At 42.0% G+C, this 24,252-nt stretch overlaps 1 long non-coding RNA gene across 1 annotated transcript in view; it reads left to right on the top strand.

Moving 5' to 3' along the window:
• The window catches only part of LOC128491130 (uncharacterized), a 48,316-nt gene extending 24,374 nt beyond the window's left edge, over positions 1-23,942 (top strand). Inside the window, exon 2 of the long non-coding RNA XR_008354010.1 lies at positions 23,795-23,942. This is a non-coding gene — a long non-coding RNA (uncharacterized LOC128491130). The remainder of the gene's footprint in view (positions 1-23,794) is intronic.
• The last annotated feature ends 310 nt before the right edge of the window (positions 23,943-24,252 follow it).

The following is a 24,252-nucleotide window of genomic DNA, read 5'->3' as shown; positions in this document are numbered from 1 at the left end:
AGCGACCAATAAAGTCGCTCGTACGGACATTTAACTCTGTACAGGGAGGGAGACCAGTGGCATCGGCAGGGTAAGTTGCAGCTGCAACTTGCCCTGCCGATGCCACTGGTCTTTAACTAATTGAACAGGGAGGGAGACCGATGTCACTGGTCTCCCTCCCTGTTCAATTAGTTAGTCCGTGCGGGGTTAAATGTCCGTACGAGCGACCAATAAAGTCGCTCGTACGGACATTTAAATCTGTACAGGGAGGGAGACCAGTGGCATCGGCAGGGTAAGTTGCAGCTGCAACTTGCCCTGCCGATGCCACTGGTCTTTAACTAATTGAACAGGGAGGGAGACCGATGTCACTGGTCTCCCTCCCTGTTCAATTAGTTAGTCCGTGCGGGGTTAAATGTCCGTACGAGCGACCAATAAAGTCGCTCGTACGGACATTTAAATCTGTACAGGGAGGGAGACCAGTGGCATCGGCAGGGTAAGTTGCAGCTGCAACTTACCCTGCCGATGCCACTGGTCTTTAACTAATTGAACAGGGAGGGAGACCGATGTCACTGGTCTCCCTCCCTGTTCAATTAGTTAGTCCGTGCGGGGTTAAATGTCCGTACGAGCGACCAATAAAGTCGCTCGTACGGACATTTAACTCTGTACAGAGAGGGAGACCAGTGGCATCGGCAGGGTAAGTTGCAGCTGCAACTTACCCTGCCGATGCCACTGGTCTTTAACTAATTGAACAGGGAGGGAGACCGATGCCACTGGTCTCCCTCCCTGTTCAATTAGTTAGTCCGTGCGGGGTTAAATGTCCGTACGAGCGACCAATAAAGTCGCTCGTACGGACATTTAACTCTGTACAGAGAGGGAGACCAGTGGCATCGGCAGGGTAAGTTGCAGCTGCAACTTACCCTGCCGATGCCACTGGTCTTTAACTAATTGAACAGGGAGGGAGACCGATGCCACTGGTCTCCCTCCCTGTTCAATTAGTTAGTCCGTGCGGGGTTAAATGTCCGTACGAGCGACCAATAAAGTCGCTCGTACGGACATTTAACTCTGTACAGGGAGGGAGACCAGTGGCATCGGCAGGGTAAGTTGCAGCTGCAACTTACCCTGCCGATGCCACTGGTCTTTAACTAATTGAACAGGGAGGGAGACCGATGCCACTGGTCTCCCTCCCTGTTCAATTAGTTAGTCCGTGCCGGGTTAAATGTCCGTACGAGCGACCAATAAAGTCGCTCGTACGGACATTTAACTAATTGAACAGGGAGGGAGACCAGTGACATCGGCACTGCCGATGCCACTGGTCTCCCTCCCTGTTCAATTAGTTAGGGGTTAACTTTATTTTAAAGGGTTAAAGGGCCGTGCAAGTGAGCCTATTGGTCGCTTGCACGGCCCTTTAACCTATGGATTTCCGCTCCCGTTAACCCCTTCGATGCTGTGTTAGATAACGCAGCATCGAAGGGGTTAACGGGAGCGGAAATCCATAGGTTCGCTGTCAGGGGCTAGAAAGACCGTGCGAGTGAGCCTATTGGTCACCTGCAGGGTCTTTCTCTGGCATCAACCAATTGGTTGATGCCAGAGGAGGTCCCTGTAGGCGACCAATAGGCTCATTTGCACTGCCCTGTAACCCGTGACGGCGAACCTGCGGATTTCCACTTCCGGGAACTGCCGCGATGCCGCCAAGACAAGGTAAGATGAAGGGGGGGAATGGTAGACGAAGACAATCCCGAAGATCTTCGTGGTGTGTGTCTTCGTCTTCGCCTACGTTTTACTGCCGCCGTCTTCTCTTCGGCGTGTCTTCGGAACGAACACGAAAACGCACTCTTCGTGTTCGTTTCCATGTTCGCCCGAAGACGAATGCACAAGTCTAGTATGCAGGGTTTGGAGCGTAGCGCAGTGAGACGCCAGATATGCAATAGAGGCAAACAGGCAATATCAGGAATATCAGCAAGTTTATTCCACAGAATAGAAAAAGGCATAAACTGTACCGTGTAGCAATCCTGAGGTCAAGGGTAGGAGAAGTATATCAAAGTCCATAAACAAGCCGAGATCAAGGGTAGGAGAAGTATATCAAAGTCCATAAACAAGCCGAGGTCAAAAGTCCAGTAAATCCAATAAAAGGGTATCAGCAAACAGGTATGTAGAGACTTGAACAATCAAGTAATGAGGCATAGAAGCTGTGGGTTTAAATAGCCCTCTAGAAATCTGCTCCTCCCCACCAATAACAGAGACCCATCCCTCCTCAGTATGTCCAAATGGAGTAGTGACTGTCAATCACTACTCGTCCCGCCCCTAACCAGGACTTTCTCATCAGTGGAGACGCAGGCCACGCCTCCCCGCCATCATTCCACATGTGGCGTTTCTCCTGTGCGGCATTTGCCGCACTGGAGCCCGGGGATGCGGCCTACCGTGGGCCGCGACAAGGCATTTCATAGAGCACTTCGTGCCTACAGAAATGCCTTATGCCTCCCTATATGCCACTCTGCCCCTGTCAGATATTTTATGATGGAAAACATGTATTCTATATATATGTATTTTACATGAACACAAAATGGAGTCAGAGCCATTTTATTTTACTTTCTGTCTTTGTTCCCTCTATAATTGAGAACAAAGAGATCCAATTATCCAATTAACGTTATCTTCCATGAGAAAGTTAAGGAGTAGACACTACATATCCTTAGGAATGTAAATTGGAATGGGGGATTCGTCGTAAGACCACCAAAACCTAATTTACTACCTAGGAGGCAACATCTGGAGATATGGGTGACTACAAAGACCTGATTTACTATCTAGGAGGTAACGTCTAAAGATGAGGGTGACCAAGGATAAATTCCAAACGCATATGTAATGGTCTTCAGTTATTTCTTAGACCAGAGCATCTCTCGGAGGTAAATTTAGAAATTACAACGGTGTAAATATGAGTAGAAGTCCTAATTATAATGGGTAAAACCCACCGTTATAATTGGAGAATTCCAATCAAGAGGTGGAGGCTATGATAATAAGCCCTGTCTTTAAAAGCTTATGTCTTTAATAATGAAAAGAGAACCCACCTAAAACCTGAAAGAGGCACCCTGAAACAAATTGGACCCTGACGGACTCATTCACCAAATTTACTCCAGAGAATTTGAAACATCTTAAGATCCTGGCACCATAATTTTCACTCTTTACTTTGAGTTCTAACATATATAACTTTTAGAAAGTTATATTGCTTCCCACTGAACCTGGATTAATTTCTACAAGGACCAGTTGGATCACTGCAACAAGTGGTGGTAATTATAATTTTTATTATTCTGAATAGAGGTGAATTTTGTCTTCTTCATATAGAATTCCCTTTTTCTGGGAAATAGCAAGTATTTGACATTATTGTATATGACTGCTTGTGAGACTGCAGCTTATAACCCGTGATAATGACAATAATGTAACCTTAAGGTATTTTTACCTGTAGATGAAGTTTGACATCATTTGCATCTATTAGGAACTTCACTAATACTCTTAGACATTATTACTTTTAATTGTCATATTAGTTGAACTAATATATAGATAGAGTTAGTGATCTTTTTATTACTGCCCTGATTATTATCATTTAGGTTGCTGAGTGGACTGGAAATTAATTGTGTGTGTTAGACTCATAAAGTACTAATTCATATTGATAATTTCCATAATATACTGTATTTGGAACTGATTCAATTTTACATGTTTTAAGAATTTTGTGTTTTATATTATGCACTGTGTGACTCATATAGATATTTTATAAATTGTGTTTACAATAAATAATATTTTTGATTGATTATCGTGGTGATATATATCTATTTGAATTATAATTTTCGGCGATCTGAAAGAATTTAGGATCGGAGATAAAATATAGGCTATCTCTTTAAATTATTATTGTGGATGTGGTCCTACAATAACTGATAGCGTCATTATTTTGCGTGTGTGATAAAATATTGGTTTTGCCTATTTTGTCTCATTAATATCCCTAACACCCCATAATATGCCTTTTAACCCCCTAAATGCCAGAGCAGCATATAGGGGTATAAGGCATTTCTGGAGGCATAGTGGCACATAGGAGGTCACACTTTCAACACAGCCGGCGTGCGGCTGCAGTGTAAGATTCAAAGATGCCATTGCGTGGCCTTCAGTCCGCCTCCACCGGCCACTAATGAAATTAAAGCGGCTGGTGTCCACGCAACGCGCCGCCCGATGGCCTTCGTCCCACCCAGTGGCGTCGCTACAGGGGGGCAAGTGGGGCAATTGCCCCCCCAGGTTAATCCTTGCCCCCCCTGTTGCCCCCCTGCCAAATTTGGACCCCGTCTTTCTTTTTTTTTTTTATTTCTTATTTTAACGCGGAGGAGAGAGAGGGTGCGGCCCGAGTAAGATCGGCAGCCAAGGCAACCGATCTTACGCGGGCCGCACCTCGAGCCCTGCTACTTACCTGTGGGAGGGTCCTCTGTACTGCATAGAGGAAGCGGAACCTAGCAGAGTTCACGTGACATCACATGACTCTGCTCCAGTCCTGCTTCCTCTGTGCTTTACCAGAGAACGCAGAGGGAGGCCGCGCCCTCTGATGAAGTCTGTGAGCGGCGTCCAGGAGCTGCAGTGCAGGTAAGGGGTGGGGAGGGAGTTTGAATGAGAATGTGTGATTGAGGGAATGAATCTGTGAATGAATGAGTATATGACTGAGTGTGTGTGTGATAGCATGGATGTGTAAGTGCTGGAACCTAGGCATGATGGGACTGTGATTGCTGTTAGCAATCACACTCCTATCATGCCAAGTCAGCCAATACATGCTGAAACCTAGGTAGCTGCCCCCCTTGTCTATGGATGCTGCCAGTAGTATGGGGTCTGCACATCACTTATAGCCATCCTGTACCAGCATGTACTGGCTGACTTGGCATGATAGGAGTGTGATTGCTAACAGCAATCACAGTCCCATCATGCCTAGGTTCCAGCATTTACTGGTTGGATGTGTAAGTGCTGGAACCTAGGCATGATGGGACTTTGATTGCTGTTAACAATCAAACTCCTATCATGCCAAGTCAGCCAGTACATGCTGAAACCTAGCTAGCTGCCCCCCTTGTCTATGGATGCTGCCAGCAGTATGGGGTCTGCACATCACTTACAGCAATCCTGTATCAGCATGTACTGGCTGACTTGGCATGATAGGAGTGTGATTGCTAACAACAATCACAGTCCCATCATGCCTAGGTACCAGCATTTACTGGTTGCCTGGGTATGATAGGAGTGTGATTGCTGTGTGGGCAGTGTGGAGGGCATGGCTGGCTTTGGGGTGTGCAACCTGTGATCTATGCCTGTAATTTAGGGGGTTTTAAATATACCTTTTAATGACGTGTTTTTATGTGAATTCCAATTGATCTTTACCTGCAAAGCTGGGTTTTTGCGTTATTCTGTAGATCCATATCTATATATTTCCACACATTATTTATGTATACCTGCAAATACAGTGTTTGTATGTCTTATTCAGTTAATACCTGCAATGCTGTTTCCATGTATTTATTTGATCTATACCTGCAATGCTACGTTTCATATACTATTGTATACCTGCAAATACAGGATTTGTATGTCTGATTCTGTTTACTTGATATATACCTTCAGTGCTGAGATCACAAGTGAATTTCAGTTGATCTATCAATGCAAAGCTTGGTTTGTGTGTTAATGTGTTGATCTATACCTGCTATCGGCAACTGGGGCTAATATTAATATATGTGGGCAGCAGGGGCAAAAACACTAAGGGGGGGTATAAACGACAATGCAGTGTGAAAAATCCATCCTGATGCAGACGTCTGTGACGTGGATTGTGTCCTGCTGTTTGTGTGTTTTTGGTTATCAGTGTAGCAGAGCCTGTCCTCGGGTGTGTGTGTATAGGTGTTGGTGTGGCAGAGCCTGTCCTGGTGTGTGTTTGGGTGTTGGTGTGGCAGAGCCTGTCCTGGTGTGTGTGTTCAGTTGTCAGTGTGGCAGAGCCTGTCCTAGGGTGTGTATTTGGGTGTCAGTGTGTCAGAGCCTGTCCGTGTGTGTGTGTGTGTTTGGATGTGGGTGTGGAAGAGCCTGTCCTGATGTGTGTGTTCAGTTGTCAGTGTGGCAGAGCCTGTCTTGGTGTGTGGGTGTCTGTGTGGCAGAGCCTGTCCTGGTGTGTGTGTTTGGATGTGGCAAATCCTGTCCTGATGTGTGTGGGTGTCTGTGTGGCAGAGCCTGTCCTGGTGTGTGTGTGTGTTTGGATGTGGGTGCGGAAGAGCTTGTCCTGATGTGTGTGTTCAGTTGTCAGTGTGGCAGAGCCTGTCCTGGTGTGTGGGTGTCTGTGTGGCAGAGCCTGTCCTGGTGTGTGTGTTTGGATGTGGCAAATCCTGTCCTGATGTGTGTGGGTGTCAGTGTGTCAGAGCCTGTCCGTGTGTGTGTGTGTGTGTTTGGATGTGGGTGTGGAAGAGCCTGTCCTGATGTGTGTGTTCAGTTGTCATTGTGGCAGAGCCTGTCCTGGTGTGTGTGTTTGGATGTGGCAAATCCTGTCCTGATGTGTGTGGGTGTCTGTGTGGCAGAGCCTGTCCTGGTGTGTGTGTGTGTTTGGATGTGGGTGTGGCAGAACCTGTCCTGATGTGTGGCAGAGCCTGTCCTGGTGTGTGTGTGTATGTTTGGTTGTCGGTGTCGCAGAGCCTGTCCTGGTGTGTGTGTCTGAGTGTTGGTGTGACAGAGCCTGTGTTGGTGTGTGTGTCTGGGTGTCTGTGTGGCAGAGCCTGTCCTGGTGTGTGTGTATGTTTGGTTGTCGGTGTTGCAGAGCCTGTCCTGGTGTGTGTCTGAGTGTTGGTGTGACATAGCCTGTGTTGGTGTGTGTGTCTGGGTGTTGGTGTGACAGAGCCCGTGTTGGTGTGTGTGTTTGGTCATCTGTTCCTGGCACTTAACTTACAGGAATTATTTAATTTATATTTATCCAGAGATAAAATGCCCGCCTGAAGTTGTAGTGACTTCAGGGGGCAAAACGTTCAAGGCCCTGAAATAATTTAGTGGAAAAGTTATTTATTGTGTTATAATATTTATTTCAAGGATTAGTCGCACTCAATTGTGGCTTCAGGCTTCCCATGTTGAATGATCAAGTATTATTTTAGCCCAATAACAAAAGTATAATTCCATAGCACATTACTTTTGGAAATTATGAATGCCCCCCCAGTTTGACTGTGATATCTTGTGTGCCCCCCTTTATATTGTTTCTAGAGTCGCCACTGGTCCCACCCCTTTTGTGGGGTTGGATGAAGAGCAGCGGCAAGGCCGTTACACTTACAACACTTACGGCCGACCGGGCGGATCGGCATCCCGGTGGGCCAGTCCGGCCCTGCTTTTTACCCCCCCTACAACCTGACAAACCCATGCACGGGTGGTATCACTGTACTGGGGAGATGTTGCTGAACACATATTGGGTGTTGTGTGAAAGCGGCACACTATAGGAAAAATACACACAAAAAATACTACTGTAAACTTTGACAAAGGCTGATGGTAGAATCAGTGCATGGAAAGAGTTAAAATACCAGCATTTGAAATACCCTGAAGTGTCTAGTTTTCAAAAACATGTGGTTTTATTGGGCACACTGAATTGGCCGGGCTCAAAGCTGTACCAAATATGGCATGGGATTACCAAATAAAGTTCAACATTGAAAAATGTGCATGCCCCAAATGTGGCCCTTTTGCCCCAAAACAGCCATACAAACAAGAAGGGCTTTCTTCAGATACCATTTTGATCATATTATCTAATTTCCTATAAATAAAAATGAAATATAATGAAAAATTAAAAAAAATATTTGTAAAAAATAGATTCTACTATTTGTCCTGAGTTTAGAAATAGCCAATGTTTTTTTGTTTTTTTCTGCAAGTTATTGGGCAATAAGTAGCGTTTTTACTATTTCAAAACCATTTTTTCCCAAAGCTGTTCATTCTGCCCCATGTGCTATTTCGGGTATCTTTGAAGCTGGTCAATGCAATTTACACCATCAAACCATATATTTTTGAAAGCTAGACACATCAAGGTATTTCAAATGCTGGTATTTTAACCCTTTCCATGTAATAATTCTACTACCACCCTTTTTGAAACATTGTGGTAGTAATTTATTTTGTGTTTTTTATCACTAAAATTGTACATCAGGTATGGATTTACAGCTCCTGGTATACGTCACTTTCAAACAAGACCCCAATATGTGTTCAGCCACATCTCCCGAGTATAGTGATACCCCCCATGCATGGGTTTGTCAGGTTGTTTGGGAGGTAAAACGCCACATTTAGGAAGTGTGTATTTTTTAACTTGGAACTAATAGGGCCATCTTGAAGCTGGCCAATGCAATTTACACCATCAAACCATATCTTTTTGAAAAGGTATTTCAAATGCTGGTATTTTAACACTTTTCATGCATGAGATTCTACCACCAGCCTTTGCCAAAGTTTGTGGTAGTAATTTTTGTTTTCCACACAAATTGTACTTCAGGTATAAATGTATAACTTTAGGTATACGTCACTATCAAACTACACCCCAATGTGTGTTAATCAACATCTCCCGAGTACAGGGATACCACCTATGCATGGGTTTGTCTGGCGTTTGGGGGTTAAAAGGCCACATTTGGGAAGTGCACTTTTTTCCTCCCATTTTGCCAGGCCACTCCAATTTCAATTAGACACCCCTTGGCTCTTTTAATAATGCTTTTACTTTAACTCTTTAACTCTGTCAAGATTTTTGGGACGATACAGCTCTGATTTCAGCACTTGCTCATGATACCGTATTTGCTCGGTTATAAGACGACCCTGATTATAAGACAACCCTCCAAAGTTTGAATATTAATTTAGGAAAAAAAGAAAAAGACTGAATATAAGACTATATATATATATATATGTAACCCCTTTCTGCCCTACTCCTGGCGACAAACGGTAGTTCGCAGAAGTTACATCTTCTTCTGACGCTGACAGGGATCCTGAGCCTCCGCCATAGTTGGGAGAACGGGACATCTTCTTCTAACACAATGCCTCCACTCAGTGCAACTTCTATTTATAGGAAACCCACTCCACTGAGTAGATGAGTACCCTCCACTTAATAAAACCTCAAAGACATGAAATAAGTACAGACATGGAAATACAGGCTGTATTGTGGTTAAAGAGATACACATATAATAGCAGAAATAAACATGCAGTTCCTGGCTAATGTGCAATGATAATAAGTCCCTGGTATAGGAATAATACAGTCACAAGAGTCTTTAGCAGCAGGAATGCAGCCAATAAACTTCCCTTAATAACATGGAAAAAACTATGTTTAAACAGTTATAAACTCATGGGTACCTGCAGGTAATTTATGTGAATGGATTAAGGAGTGGCTGAGTGACAGAAAACAGAGGGTTGTAGTCAATGGCGTATATTCAGAACAAGGTCTTGTTACCAGTGGGATACCTCAGGGATCTGTACTTGGACCCATTCTCTTTAATATTTTCATTAGTGATATTGCAGATGGTGTTGATGGAAAGGTATGTTTATTTGCCGACGACACAAAAATTTGCAACAGGGTTGATGTTCCTGGAGGAAGAAGCCAAATGGCAAACGATCTAGGTAAGCTGGAAAAATGGTCAGAGCTGTGGCAATTGGCATTTAACGTGGATAAATGCAAAGTAATGCACCTGGGGCATAAAAACCCAAGGGCAGAGTATAGACTATTTGGTACTGTCCTAACCTCAACGTGTGAGGAAAGGGATTTAGGGGTAATTATTTCTGAGGATTTAAAGGTAGGTAGACAATGCAGTAGAGCAGCAGGTAATGCTAGCAGAATGCTTGGTTGTATAGGGAGAGGTATTAGCAGTAGGAAGAGGGAAGTGCTCATGCCGCTGTACAGATCACTGGTGAGACCTCACTTGGAGTATTGTGTACAGTACTGGAGACCATATCTCCAGAAGGATATAGATATGTTGGAGAAAGTGCAGAGAAGGGCTACTAAAATGGTTTATGGATTACAAAATAAACCTTACCAGGACAGGTTAAAGGATCTTAACCTATATAGCCTGGAAAAAAGACGGGACAGGGGGGATATGATAGAAACATTTAAATACTTAAAGGGAATCAACAAAGTAAAGGAAGAAAGTTTATTTAAAAGAAGAAATAAAACCGCAACAAGAGGACACAAGCATAAACTAGAGGGGCAAAGGTTTAATGGTAACATCAGAAAATATTACTTTACGGAAAGGGTAGTGGATGCATGGAATAGCCTCCCAGTGGAAGTGGTAGATGTTAATACAGTAAAGTCATTTAAGCAAGCATGGGATAGGCATAATGCCAAGCTAGATATAGGATAAGGGCAAGTACTAAAGGAGAGTACTCAGAGGTTGGGCAGACTGGATGGGCCTTCTGCCTCTTATCTGCCGTCACTTTCTATGTTTCTATGTTTCTGTGTTTCTATGTGCACAACGTTGGGGCCCTTAGATGTTGGTAGCGCTACCCAGATACAATGAGGAAAAAGTCTGAAGTAATCTCTGAAGATAGTACCTTTGAATGACACCTGTAACTGTAGATATCGCCACTTCTAACAAACAAGGAAAAACTGGCTAGGTGCCGATTCCCCTGGTCTTTGACAAGGCTGTGAGTGCACCTTACCAGAAATATCCAGAAGTCCAGCAAAATGGAGGGCAGGAGCAGGATAGCAATCCTTTCTCTTCCTTTTGCTGACAGATTGTGAAAACTACAGAAAGTTCCAGATGTCTGCAGGGAGCTGAACATAAAATGACAGTCTTCTAACTCTTGTACTTGCAGTGCATTAGACCTCCCTTGCTTTTATTTCGATGTCCCAGCAGAAGTGGATAATCAGGGGAAAAAAAACAGTAGGAATACACTTTCTTTCTGCAGAGCCAGAGAACATGGCTTCACCCCTGTCCTCTTCTTCTTGCCACTCTAGCCCCTCCTCCTTACATGACATGGAAAAGGGGCAAAGTTCAAAATCACCAACTTGAAGCAAACAGCAAAATATAGCAGTCTGTTACATATATATATATAGAGAGAGAGAGAGAGAGAGAGCTTCTATATATATATAGAGCTTCATCTCCATCAGCCCCTACGTGAATCCGGCCCTGGGCCGGCCGGCCCACCGGGCAAATGCCCGGTGTGCCCGATGGCCAGTCCGGGCCTGGGGAGTCCACTCAAGGTGTTCTGGATCTCCCAGTTTGTTAGTTCCCTGTAGGCAATGAGCAGCAGGAGGCTGCTACAAAGTTTCCCTGTAAGAGATTCTGTGGGGAGAATACAAGCATTGAGTAAGACTGCAGTTTTCTCCACAAGAGTCTACTGAAATAATCCTTAAGAAGAAAAACGTCTGTACTACATTTTGTTTTGTTGGCAGCGGGTAAGCCATCCAACTATAGTCACTTTCAATTGTAAGTGCTCAGAGAGCAAGTCTTTTCTTTTGTTTTGCTTGCCAGACCTTTTAACCCCTTCAGTCCCATGAGTTTTTGGTACCTCAACTCCCGAAGCAATTTTGCCATTTATGTTGGTTCAGCGATTATTCCCCTGCGAATAGTGTACCCTTGTAAACTATATATTGTTTTCTCAAGGAGAGAGAGGGCTTTCCTTTGATACTATAGTTAGATAATTTAGGATGAGAAATTTAGCAAAAAACTAGCGAAAATTAGAAAAAAACCCTAATATTTTATATATTTTTCCATCTGAATCCTCACAATCCTCTTCATGCAGCTATTTGGCCACCAATCACTGTCAAAAGTGGCTGCAGACATTATTTCCTGCGATATTTGTCGCCAACACTTCTGTGTAGCTTAGATTATTTTATTTTTTTCACAGGGTATGTGTTATGGCAAAATTGTTTAGCTGCATCTCCTGATTACAGAAATAACCCACATCCTTAGTGTTTTTTCTTTCTAGAGGGCCATATCCATCCCTTACATATAGTACCCTATAGGGTAGTATTTTTCATACTTATGGGTTTGGGGGTTGTAAATGGGGGCAGGGATGTGGTGACATAACAAGTATTGTTGTCAATGTTTTTGTCAGTTGAACTGTTTCTGTATCACATGTGTCTTTTGATATGTTAACAAGGGCACACCTTCAGCAAGTTAATATGCCGGTTGTACGCAAAATCTTAGTTCAGTCTCTCTCTGTCCACCATCCAGCATGGATGGGGCAATCTGCATTGTGCTGGGTTATGTTGGGCCTTTTGGTCGAAGGTTAGTCTTGGAAAGTGTTGCATTGTATGTTGGGCTGTCACTCTATTGTAAGTTAATGTGTTTTTTTGTCTTTTATTAAATATCTGTTAATGTAGACAAACCTTTGTGTAACACCACAAGGGGGTTCTACCTTTTTAGATGTTCTGATAGGGCAATGGGATGTAAGGGTTTTTTCTTTTTTTATAATTTTTTGTGTTTAAAAAAACAAGTAAAAATTGGTTAGAGGTCCTAGAGACACAGAGACCGGGCGGGGGGGGTGTATTTCGGAGCGAGAGACACCCAGACCGGGTGGGGGGGTTGGTGGAGCGAGAGACACCGAGACCAGGCAAGGGGGGTCGGCGGAGCGAGAGACACCGAGGCCGGGCAAGGGGGGTCGGCGGAGTGAGAGACACCGAGACTAGGCAAGGGGGGTCGGCGGAGCGAGAGACACCGAGACCGGGCAAGGGGGGGGGCTGAGCGAGAGACACGCACACCGTGACAGTAAGAGGGACAGAGAAAATCACACCGAGACACTAACACAGAGGGAGAGAGACACTCACATTGAAAGATGCACTCACAGAGAGAGAGAGATTCACACCAAGGAAGAGAGAGAGAAAATAAGACACACTCACACCGAGAGAAGCACGGAGAGAGAGAGGGGGAGAGACGCACTCACACTGTGAAAGTAAGATGGACTGAGACACTCACATCGAGGGAGAGAGACAGAGAGACACTCATACCGAGAGAGAGAGAGACACACACACAGAGAAACTCATAGAGAGAAAAAGACACTCACACCTATAGAGAGTGGTGCACTCACAGAGAGAGACACTCACACCGATAGAGAGCTGTACTCACACTGAGAGAAACGCACTTACACAGAGAGAAGCAATCTAAGAGAGAGATAGACACACCTAGAGTGAGCGGAGCGAGACACACTCACACGTAGAGAGACACTCACACAGAGAGAAATGCTCACACCGAGTGAGCAAGAGAGCGAGAGAGGCACTCACACCTAGAAAGAGGAACTCGCATTGAGTGGATATCAATGCATTCTCTAAAGTTGAACAGTGATTTTAAATCTCCAATTAAATGGAGATGCGCACAGACATAACATCTTGCAAAAATTGTGTAAATATCAAATACAACAGAATTTATCTTAAGTTTTTCTTCATCTTCCATAATGTTCTCCGTTTTCAGGAACTTCAAATACTGCTGCATTCTGTCAAAGCGTCTTCCTCACATCCCGAGTTACAGCAGCAACAGCGCAATATCAGCTCAGTCCATTTCCAATGATTCGCATTTCCTACTTTGCTGTTTCCTGTAGTACTTGGTACCATGTGACTAAACAGGCACGTGCTATGTGTACATCACCAGAGTCCTTCTACCGAGTAGGAACTAGCCGCTTCCAATTTTTCTCTGTGTTTTTTGTTCTGTGTTTTTTATGTTTTTATGGTCACAGCGGCAGAAGATACCTTGGCCAGCGGAGAAATGGCGGTAACAGATGCAGTGCTCTTTGGGCCAGAGCTTTTGTTAATGGTTAATGGTTTTGGAATCACCTGTTAGGTCTAACAGCTGGCGGGTTGTTATTGGTTCATGTGTCATGTTATTATGTAATGGTTTTACTGGCATTGGGTTAATAAAGCTGTGGCCAACGTCCTTTCCCACATTGATGGCTCCTGTCTTTATTTATTGTGAGTGGGTGAAGGGGTTGGTAATTAGGACTCTGGGCCTAAGCGGTCATAGAGTACAGTTTATAGCTTTCACAGCTTGACATGTGGGTATGGACAAGTCAGAGACATATTGAATCTGCTTTTCAAAAACAGTGAGATGAGCTCTTTTTCTGCCCCCTCTTAGAAGTTCATGCTGTGTTATATATAGCAATGGTAACAGAGGCCTTGATATATGGGAATCTGTGACCAAAAAAAACAATAAAATGTTTTAAAAAATATTTCAAGTTCTCAGGTATGGTAAAATAAGACACTTTACACAAAAAGCTTATGGTATATTAAAACTAATGAAGAATATGACTGTCCTTTTGGATGTGTGCAGAGTCCTTTACACATTAAGTTGTCTTTTTTTCAATCATAGTTTTGTTACATTATTATAGATGTGAATGTTCTCAATGCCACTATTCCACTCTGTGTGAGCTATGTAATTAAGCAAATTCTCTTTTCCTACTTAAGGAAATATGCATTTGGAAATAAAAAGCACCAGTGCTTTGGGGCAACAGCAGTACAAAGGATCACTAATTCTTTTGTTATGTTTTGTAGAATGTACTTATTGTTTGTTTTGTGTAATTATGCTGATGGTATCGTGTTTATTCCCACAGCCTGCACTTTGCAAAAAAGAGTCAGCTGTCTTGCTTCACAGCGGCTTTGAAAATCTTCATTCATTAGCGCGAACAACAGATATTATAATATATTTATATCTCATCTTGGTAAGACACACTAATTATGTAGTAAAACAACATAATTTTTATTGACTTTATTTCATTGCAGGGATGCCCTTATACTTATTTTTGTCTGAAGAAAATTTCTGGACTTTGTTTTTTTCTATACAAATTATGGAGCCTGTCACGGTAACCCCCTGTGACTGAGGACGCATGGGGGTAGGTTTGAGTTTGGGATGGGGTAATGATAGATTCCTGGGGAGACTCCTTATGTGCCTATCAAGTCCAAAATTCAGGAGGAGGCGTGATGACGTCGCACGCACGCCTCAGGAGGTGGAGTTTCAGTGGTTTGGCTGGACTGTGGTACGGATGGACGCCGCTGTGAAGCTGTTCCAAGGAAGGAGAGACTCCTGATGGAGGAAGAATCAGGCTCCCGCACAGAGAAAGCGATCCCTCAAACTACCAGAAGTAATAAGTACCTCTTCACTTTATGATTATGCTGTTGACGTAAAATCTCAAGAAATTATGGAACATTGCATAATTGATTTATAATGACATAAAGGAAAAAAAAACATTGCTTTTGTATAAAATGGAGCTAACTCTTAAAGACATATATACTCTTAATTGAAAAACTGTAGGGGTCTAGGAAAGGGAGCATTGAACTTCACATAAAGTAAAACAAAGAAATAAATAATCTTTGAACAAAGAAAGATCTGAGAATTGATCAGGAAACTCTGTATTGATCTATGGGCACTTGATTGAGAGCTGCTGCCTGAAGTACTAATTAAAGAGAGATATACTTAATTTGGAACACCTGAATAAACAAATAAAGGAGCACTAAAAATGGTGAATATGAAAAAACCCAGAGGCCAAACTGAACACAATAGGAGAAAACAAATGGAGATGGGGAAAAAAGGGCAGAAAGCAAAATACATTCTCTGTTCTCCCCTCAAAATGTAAAAAAAAAAATAGGGACACAAGATCCCTCTCTAACTCAGGACTCTTCAGTTCTGGACTTGGACCCTGAGAGACCAGCCTCCCAAGCAGAAAGCTCACCTGAACAAGCTAGATGAATCAATCCCAACTACAGGAATGTCTGGACAGACAGCTGGAACATATAAAAAGAGAGTTTCCCGCTCACTCTCTAGAAAAAGAGTTAAACTCAATCTGAACGAGACTTTAAAAAAATGAGGAACTAATTGAGGATATCAATTTCACTATAGATGGGCAAAAAGAAACAATGGAAGAACTAAGAAGGACCAAGAAGATCCAGAAGAAAAAATGTACGTATCCGAGGTGTGCCGGAACATATAGATCAGACAAAACTTACTTACTGGATCTATTTGCATCGCTGGGGCTAAAAGAGATCTGTAAAGAGGAATCAATAGAAATAGCCCATACTCTAACCTTGCTGGTAAACACCCGTGGGATGTGATCGTCAGATTAACTGCCTTTTATGTGAAGCAAAACATTGTTGAGATGTTTAGGAAGATTGGACCAAAGGAGCAGAAATTTAAAGATATTGCCCTTCCCCAGGACTTATCATACAATACAAGACAAAAAAGACAAGCCTTTAGGGCAAAAGCCATCAAATATACCTGGGGATACCTGGAAAAATTTATCAAGATTAAAGAAAAGACATATGTCCTGTACACGGTTTTAAGAGCACAAGATTGGTTGGACAATATCTTTCTGACGTTGGAAACATCACCAACATGTGTGTGAATGTCGGCAAGAAATCTGACGACACCAGTTAAATGAGTTGAGTAAGCAAGAGCTTCTTTTTTCAAGTGCGCACAGTGGAGAGTCTAGTTCGCAGACTTCTGTCCACCCTCCTTAATTTTCTAACAATATATAGGCAAAGAAGCGCAAACAGTTATTAGCATATTGTCTAGCCATCTGTTGGTATATTTACTTTAATTTGCTGACACACGCATTTTAAAGAGGTCAAGAAAAATAGCCCCCCCCAGACATGTGAAATCTTTACTCACAGAAAGTCAAGAAAGGGACAACTTGTCCTTTGTCATGGCGGACTCTGATTCTTTTGACTTTTTGACTATAACAGAATGTGGATATGCGCAAATTGAAAAAGAATTGTTAGCTGTGTTGTTCGGGATGGAAAAGTTTCATCAGTATACTTATGGTCGACCTGTAGTAGTGCATTCTGATTACAAGCCGTTATAAATTATAACAAAGAAAGCATTACTAATGGCTCCAAAGAGGTTGCAGCGTATGCTGCTCAGACTGCAGAAATATGACTTCACCATCTGCTACTGTCCAGGAAAAGACTTACTTATTGCAGATGCCCTCAGTAGAGCTTATTTACCAATTACAACGGACGAAGGAATAGCTCAAGACATCGAGACTATCAATATGGTCGAATATTTGCCCTTGACACAAGAACGTCTACAATCAATACAAACATACACAGAAAATGACAAGACACTGAAACTTTTGAAAGAAGTAATTCTGGAAGGCTGGCCTAAATGTAAACAATATGTCCCAGTGGATGTTTCTCCTTTTTTCCATATACGAGATGAGTTGTCAGTACAGCATGGAATAATCTTTAAGGGGGAAAGAGCAATTATACCTGAAGGTCTGAAACAAGACATAATACACAGAATACATGCCTCACATATTGGCATAGAGGGTTGTTTACGGAGAGCAAGAGAGTGTGTTTATTGGCCTGGTATGAATGAACAGTTAAGAACCTTTATCGAGAAGTGTAGTATATGCCGATGTTGGGAAGACAAACAAAGTAAGGAAACACTGCACTCACATGAAATTCCAAAAAGACCCTGGGAAAAAATCGGTACAGATTTGTTTACTTGGGATAACAAGGACTTTTTAATAACTGTGGACTATTTTTCTAATTTTTGGGAAGTGGACCATTTAAAAGACACCAGATCTAACACAGTTATTAGAAAATTAAAAGCCCATTTTGCACGATATGGCATTCCAGACATTGTGTTTTCAGACAATGCTGCACAATTTTCATCAGCGGAATTTAAAGATTTCAGTACAAAGTGGGAGTTTGACCATCAGACTTCATCCCCAGGATCCCCGCAAAGTAATGGGAAAGCAGAGTCTGCAGTGAAAACTGTAAAGGGGCTGATGCGGAAGGCAAAGCAAGCAGGGACAGATATATATCTGTCTTTATTGGATCAACGCAATACACCAAGCCAGGGTTTGTCCAGTAGTCCAGTGCAAAGGCTAATGAGCAGGCGAACGAAGACTCTTCTGCCAATGAGTGAACAGCTACTAAAACCCAAACTTCTGGAGCAGACTCGAGTCAGGTTACACGAAAACCAAAAACGACAGGAACATTATTATAACAAAGGTGCAAGAGATCTGCCAGTGCTCCAAAGAAATGATTCTGTGCGAATACAGCCGGTGGATAACTACAACAAATATTGGCAAAAGGCAACAGTCTGTCGGCAAGTGGGACCCCGCTCATATGTTGTACAAACAGAAGACGGTCGATTGTTTAGAAGAAATCGTCGGCACCTAAAGAGAACAAGAGAACTGCCCAATAGGGAACCAGGTGGGGATCTTGAAGTTACTCTACCAGAAGTGTCACCTATCAACACTCGACCAGGCGAAAGCCCCATGCGAAATATGCAGGAACCAAGAACACCAGAAGCATGGAACACTGGAGTACAAGGGACAGACAATGCAAATATTCCAGGGAGCAATGCAGAAGACCAATATACAACCAGATCTGGTAGAATATGCAAAAAGCCAGTTCATCTTAAAGATTATGTCTGATTTTAGCTAATTTAGGACGCCATTTGAAATCATATATCTTTTCTGTATTCTACATGTTTATATTTACTAATGTTGTTTTTGTTTCTTTAAGAGAAAAGATGAGCAATGTTATACAAGCAACCTGCAGAGGGTGCTAGAGAATTCAGTGTGAGTTGTAGTAACTGTAGTTTAGAGCTAACCAGCTCAGCATGGCAGTTGTATGTTATGAAGCTATGCATAATAAAGAAGCCTGTTTTACCCTTAACTGAGAGTGCATCAATCTATGCATAGGAGGTATCAAAACACAGACGAGGATCAGCTCACTCCTGTTTGAAATTTTGGCGGTTGCGCTGCAAAAACGAAGACAATCACGAAGAATCTTTGATTCTTCGTGGTTGTGAGTCTTCGTCTTCGCCTACGTTTTGCCGGCACTGTATTCTGTTCTACGTTCCTTTGGAACGAACAAAAAAACGGACTCTTCGTGCTCGTTTTCATGTTCGCCCGAAGACGAATGCACAAGTCTAGTTCCCACACTCTCCGTCGGAATGCTGGAGATGTGAACAAGAGATAGGAGATAACATACATATTTGGTTAAATTGCGAATATATAAGACCTCTCTGGAAAAAATTTTTACAATATATTGGATAACAGGCATAACAATCAAAGATTCCCCAGATTCTATTCTACTTCATATGATTTGGCCAGAAATAATTAGGGAACAAACACAAGTAATAGTCCATATTTTATTGAGCACTATCTTGTAAGTGTAATATAAAGAAAGAGACTGCAAGATAGGGCACATAACACATGAGCCAATTTGGATCTCTCCTCCGCTTTTCAAATAATTTAAACATTCAAACATTAGAGGCTGTTTTTTAAAAACAAAATTCAGTGGTATATAGTCAGTCTCTCTCTCTTTCTCTCATAGTAAAGGGGTTAATGCATACCTTAATTTTATGACAAAAACAACTTCCTCCAAACAAGATATTACAAATTAATCTTTATGTTGTGACACTTTATTGCTCTGCAAAACAGCTGGTAGCTGGTACCATTACTACACTAACAACTCCCTTCAAACTCCCTTCAGACATTACAAAAAAATCGATATGTCATGGGCTGAGGCGATAAGAATTATCATCTTACTGTGTTCTATGTGCATTCTGGGACCTACAGAGTTACCCTGAAAGAACCTCCATGTAGGCACTAGAATGTATGTACCGTATTGGCTCGAATATAGGCCACACTTTTTCCCCCCACTTTAAGTCTTTAAAGTGGGGGTGCAGCCTATATTCGGGGTCTAGCGCCGACGGGTTAGGATACAGATCCCCCGCAGCGGTCTGTCTGGTACAGGCACCTCTCCTTATACAATCTATGGACAAAAGTATTGCATACTATCCAAACCAGGGGCATACCTAGAGAATTTGGCACCTGGGCGAGATCCTGTATGTGGCACCCCCCACACACAAACACTTTAAAACCGCATAGCTTCTATCGTTATATACTGGCGCAGACATTGAAGGTGGTACAGCATTACTGTTATTATATACTAAGGCAGACATTGATGGTGGTACAGCATAACACCTACCACTATATACTGAGGCAGACATTGACGGTGGTACAGCAAAACTGTTATCATTATATACTAAGGCAGAATTTGACGGGGTACAGCATAACACCTATCACTATATACTGAGGCAGACATTGACGGTGGTACAGCATAACACCTATCACTATATACTGAGGCAGACATTGATGGCTGTACAGCATAACACCTCTCACTATATACTAAGGCAAACATTGACGGGGGTACAGCATTACATCTATCACTATATACTGAGGCAGACATTGACGGTGGTACAGTGTAATCCCTATCACTATACACTGAGCCAGACATTGACAATAGTGCAGCATAACTCCTATCACTATATACTAAGCGAAACATTGATGTGGTGTAGGCCTATGACTTCATTGTCTGGCTTAGGGATCCACCGAAAATGCAGCATTTAACTGTCCAAAACCGAATATGACCCCCACCATAAAAAAAAATCTCACAAAAAATCAATAACAATATTAATATATATATATATATATATATATATATATATATATATATATATATATATATATATATATATATATATGATTGTTAACAGCAATCACACTCCTATCATGCCCAGGCATACCCAGATTCCAGCATGTACTAGCTGACTTGGAATGATAGGAATGTGATTGCTAACAACAATCACACTTCTATCATGTCCAGGTTCTAGCATGTACTGGTTGCTGGGCATGATAGGAGTGTGATTGCTGTTAGCAATCATATATATATATCTTAATATTGTTATTATTATTGTTCACATGTGAACTCAGCACTGGAGGCATAGAATCAGACATACAAATCCCGTATTTGCAGGTATACAATAATAATGTATGGAAACATAGAAAAAGATAAAACTATAGGCATAGATGATAGTGAACATATTAAGCACTTTTTATCACAATTTATCTTATTTATTTTAAGTGTTTATTATTTTGTTTATTATATGATGTCTCTCTTTGCTTTTTCTATTTCATACTATATCTGCATTTGAGAGACATCAATTGGAAACCGCTGACCGACCTATGCACGCTTGAATTTAAGTATTTTAAGGTTACTTTATAATCTATAGATTTAATATTTTATTAGCGCTTGGTTAGAGAAATACTCTTTTTTTGTTGTTTTACATTTGTACTATTGCATATTTAGTTGGGGGAGTTTTTATATGCACTTTTAAGAGCTTCTCCCCATAGCAGTTTATTAACTATTATTGGTTATCTTATATCTGTTATTTTAAATGCAGCCTTTTTTTACCTCTTTTTGATCTGTATATAGATGGTAGGTTGCGCAACCCAAAGCCAGCCCTGGCGTCCACACTGCCCACATAGAACCCGACCAGCACCCAGATTACACACATAGGACTTACCATCTTTGTCCCCAAACAGCCCAGCATGAGTCAACATTGTCCCCAAACAGCCTGGCCTGTGCCATCTCTGTCCCATAAACACCCTGCCTGTGTCATCTTGGTCCCCAAGGCTCAAACATCCTGCTTGTGCCATCTTTGCCTTTCCACAAATCAATTATACATCTATCATACACACAAACACTTTTGCAGTCACTCACTAATTCACACTTTCATTCACACAGTCATTTATTCTCACTCATTCACACAAATGTACACATTCTTTAATGCATTATCACAAACTCATTAATTATCTCCCTCATTCAGACAGTTCATCCACACATTAATTCATTCTCTCACTCATTCACACAATGCATCCACACATTCATTTATTCTCTCACTCATTCGCACTGTTTATTTATTCCAATATACTTACTACCCTCTTTCTCACTATCTACCTTTCCCCCTTTTCTACCCCCCTCTCCCTTGCTTCTCACTATCTATCCCACTATCCCTCGCTTCTCACTATCTACCCCCTCTCCCTTGCTTCTCACTATCTACCCCCCTCTCCCTTGCTTCTCACTATCTCCCCTCTCCCTCCCCTCTAACTATCCACCCCCCTCCCTTCACACTATCTACCCACCTCTCCCTTATTTCTCACTATTTACCCCCCTCTGCCGCTGCTTCCGGCTCTGCGGCTGCTTCCTGCTCTGCCGCTGCGCTGCTTCACTGCTGAGCGCCAGAATATGACGTCATATTCCAGCGCTCATGCATGACATACCGGCACCGCAATGGAATTAGAGGCCATGCGAAGGAGACTGAGGGGCGTGGAGCGGTTGCTAGGCACCCCTCTCCTCCGCGTATGGATCCATTTCTATACATATAAAGAAAATATTCTGAAAGCAATTCTTTCTAGATCAGACATCACACCCTAATATAAAGATATAGCAATCTTTACAGATTTATCACTTTATACATTACAGAAACAGAAGGTGTTTAAAATGTCACCAAATCCCTATGTGACAATGTTTCATATTGCTGGGGATTTCCTGTAAAATCAATAATAATAACCCAAATGGAAATTTTTTTCCCATCAACACACCAGTTGAAGGAGCAGCCGTATAACAAGTGTAGGAATTAACACCTTCTACACCAGTCTTTGCATCGCTAAAAATGTGTCCAAGTAAACAGCGACAGGAATGGAAATTGGCGGATAAGAAAAGCTAAAATCCTAATTCCACATTTTTATGGCTTTGACTAAGACCATGATCTTCATCCCCATTTAACATCTTTATCTACTGTTACAACAACACTCTGAAACGTTGCCCTTCACAACATGCAGTTGACAATAAGAATAAAATTGTGTTTATTTTTCCACACAGCAGGCATGAATGACCTTATTGAATTTGTGAAAATAAACTCCTACAACACCCGCCTCTACATCATTAAAAATGTATACAAGCGAGCTGTAACAAGAATGGAAAGTGGTGGGTAACAGAAGGGAAAGGAAGACCGCCAGAACCATAATTACACAAACTTATGTCTGTCATGATTGACTCATGGAATATAGGGGATGCATGGAAGGGTAACCCAGCAGAGGTGGTTAGTTTATTTGTTTAAGCATTCAATGAGTTAATCTGAGGTTGATTTAAATGTGTTTCTTTGTACAGGCCCTCTGTATCTGTTCTGGCAAGATGTGTCATCTTCCCAAAGGACCCCTGTGGTGATTCATGGCCTAACAGATAAGGATCTTTAGTTATAAGAATTCCATTCCTATCTTAAGTGGAGGGGTTTCCATCACCTTTACCCCACCATAACTTATTGGCATATCAAAGATGGGAACCAATTCTTGGGGAAGGTGTCATATAATTGGCCATGTGGTCAAAGGGGTGTTTTCTTTAAAGTGAATCTGATTTAGGGGCAATGCAGCGACCTCAGAGTAGAACTCCATGATATACTCTGATCGGATCATAAGAAACCATCTGGACTTACGAAGTTCCCACAGGCCTACTTATTGGAGAAACTTGTGATTGAGAGTCCTGTGTTTAAGTCCCTTTGTTTTTTAAGAAATATTTTTGCTGCTTTATTTTTCTTTTGTATGTCTTGTTTTTTGTAATTGTGGCACTGTGTAAACTTTGTCTTTTTGCATTTTGTTATTTAAATATTCGTAATCCAAGTCTGTCTTTGGGCTCTAGTATTGATATCCACAAACCCTAAGAGAGGATAACACGTTGCCATATTGTTATTAAGTTCTACGGGATATATTTATATATATATATATATATATATATATATATATATATATATATATATATATATATATATATTGTCACGTGCCATGGGCTCCTGGAGGGGACTGAGTGCCAGCCTCCTTACTACATTCTATGGGCCCTGGTAAAGAGTGCCATGTTATCCTTTTGTGTGTTATTAATAAAAATGTATTTATTATTTCCTTATTTCCTAACTGTTTACACACAGCACAAAGTCTGGGAGATAATCTAATCAAGACAATGTGTATTCCTTATTTTAGTGGCGTCTGTATCCTTTTGTATTGTTAGTCCCTTTACTGCCCCTGTTGTCTCTGGGATGCAGATTAAGGGGGCGGTTTGTATCCCAATATCTTCTTTTATGTTAATGTGTGTTTTGCTGGATATATCCAGCCGTCTGTGTCTAAAATAAATCAGTTCTCCTCTTGTTGTACCTAAAGACTAGTCTTGCCTGGTTATTTGGGTACTGGATAGCGATATGCCTTTACTTTGCTTGGGGATATTGCCTACGGATTACAGGGAATTATTGTCCTGAAGGGAGAAGTCGCTCTTGGCGAAGAGGGACAACCTGAGGTCCCTGGTCGGTCCGATATATATATATATATATGTTGTTTGCCTGGGGTGGGTTGATATATATATCGTATTTGCTCGATTATAAGACGAGGTTTTTTTCAGAGCAAATGCTCTGAAAAAAACCCTCGTCTTCTAATCGGGGTCGTCTTCTAATCAGACCTCAAATAGAGGTCTGA

The sequence above is a fragment of the Spea bombifrons genome, chromosome 1 (assembly GCF_027358695.1).
Source record: "Spea bombifrons isolate aSpeBom1 chromosome 1, aSpeBom1.2.pri, whole genome shotgun sequence".
Lineage (NCBI taxonomy): Eukaryota > Metazoa > Chordata > Amphibia > Anura > Pelobatidae > Spea > Spea bombifrons.
This window is presented reverse-complemented; position numbering and strand designations above follow the sequence as displayed.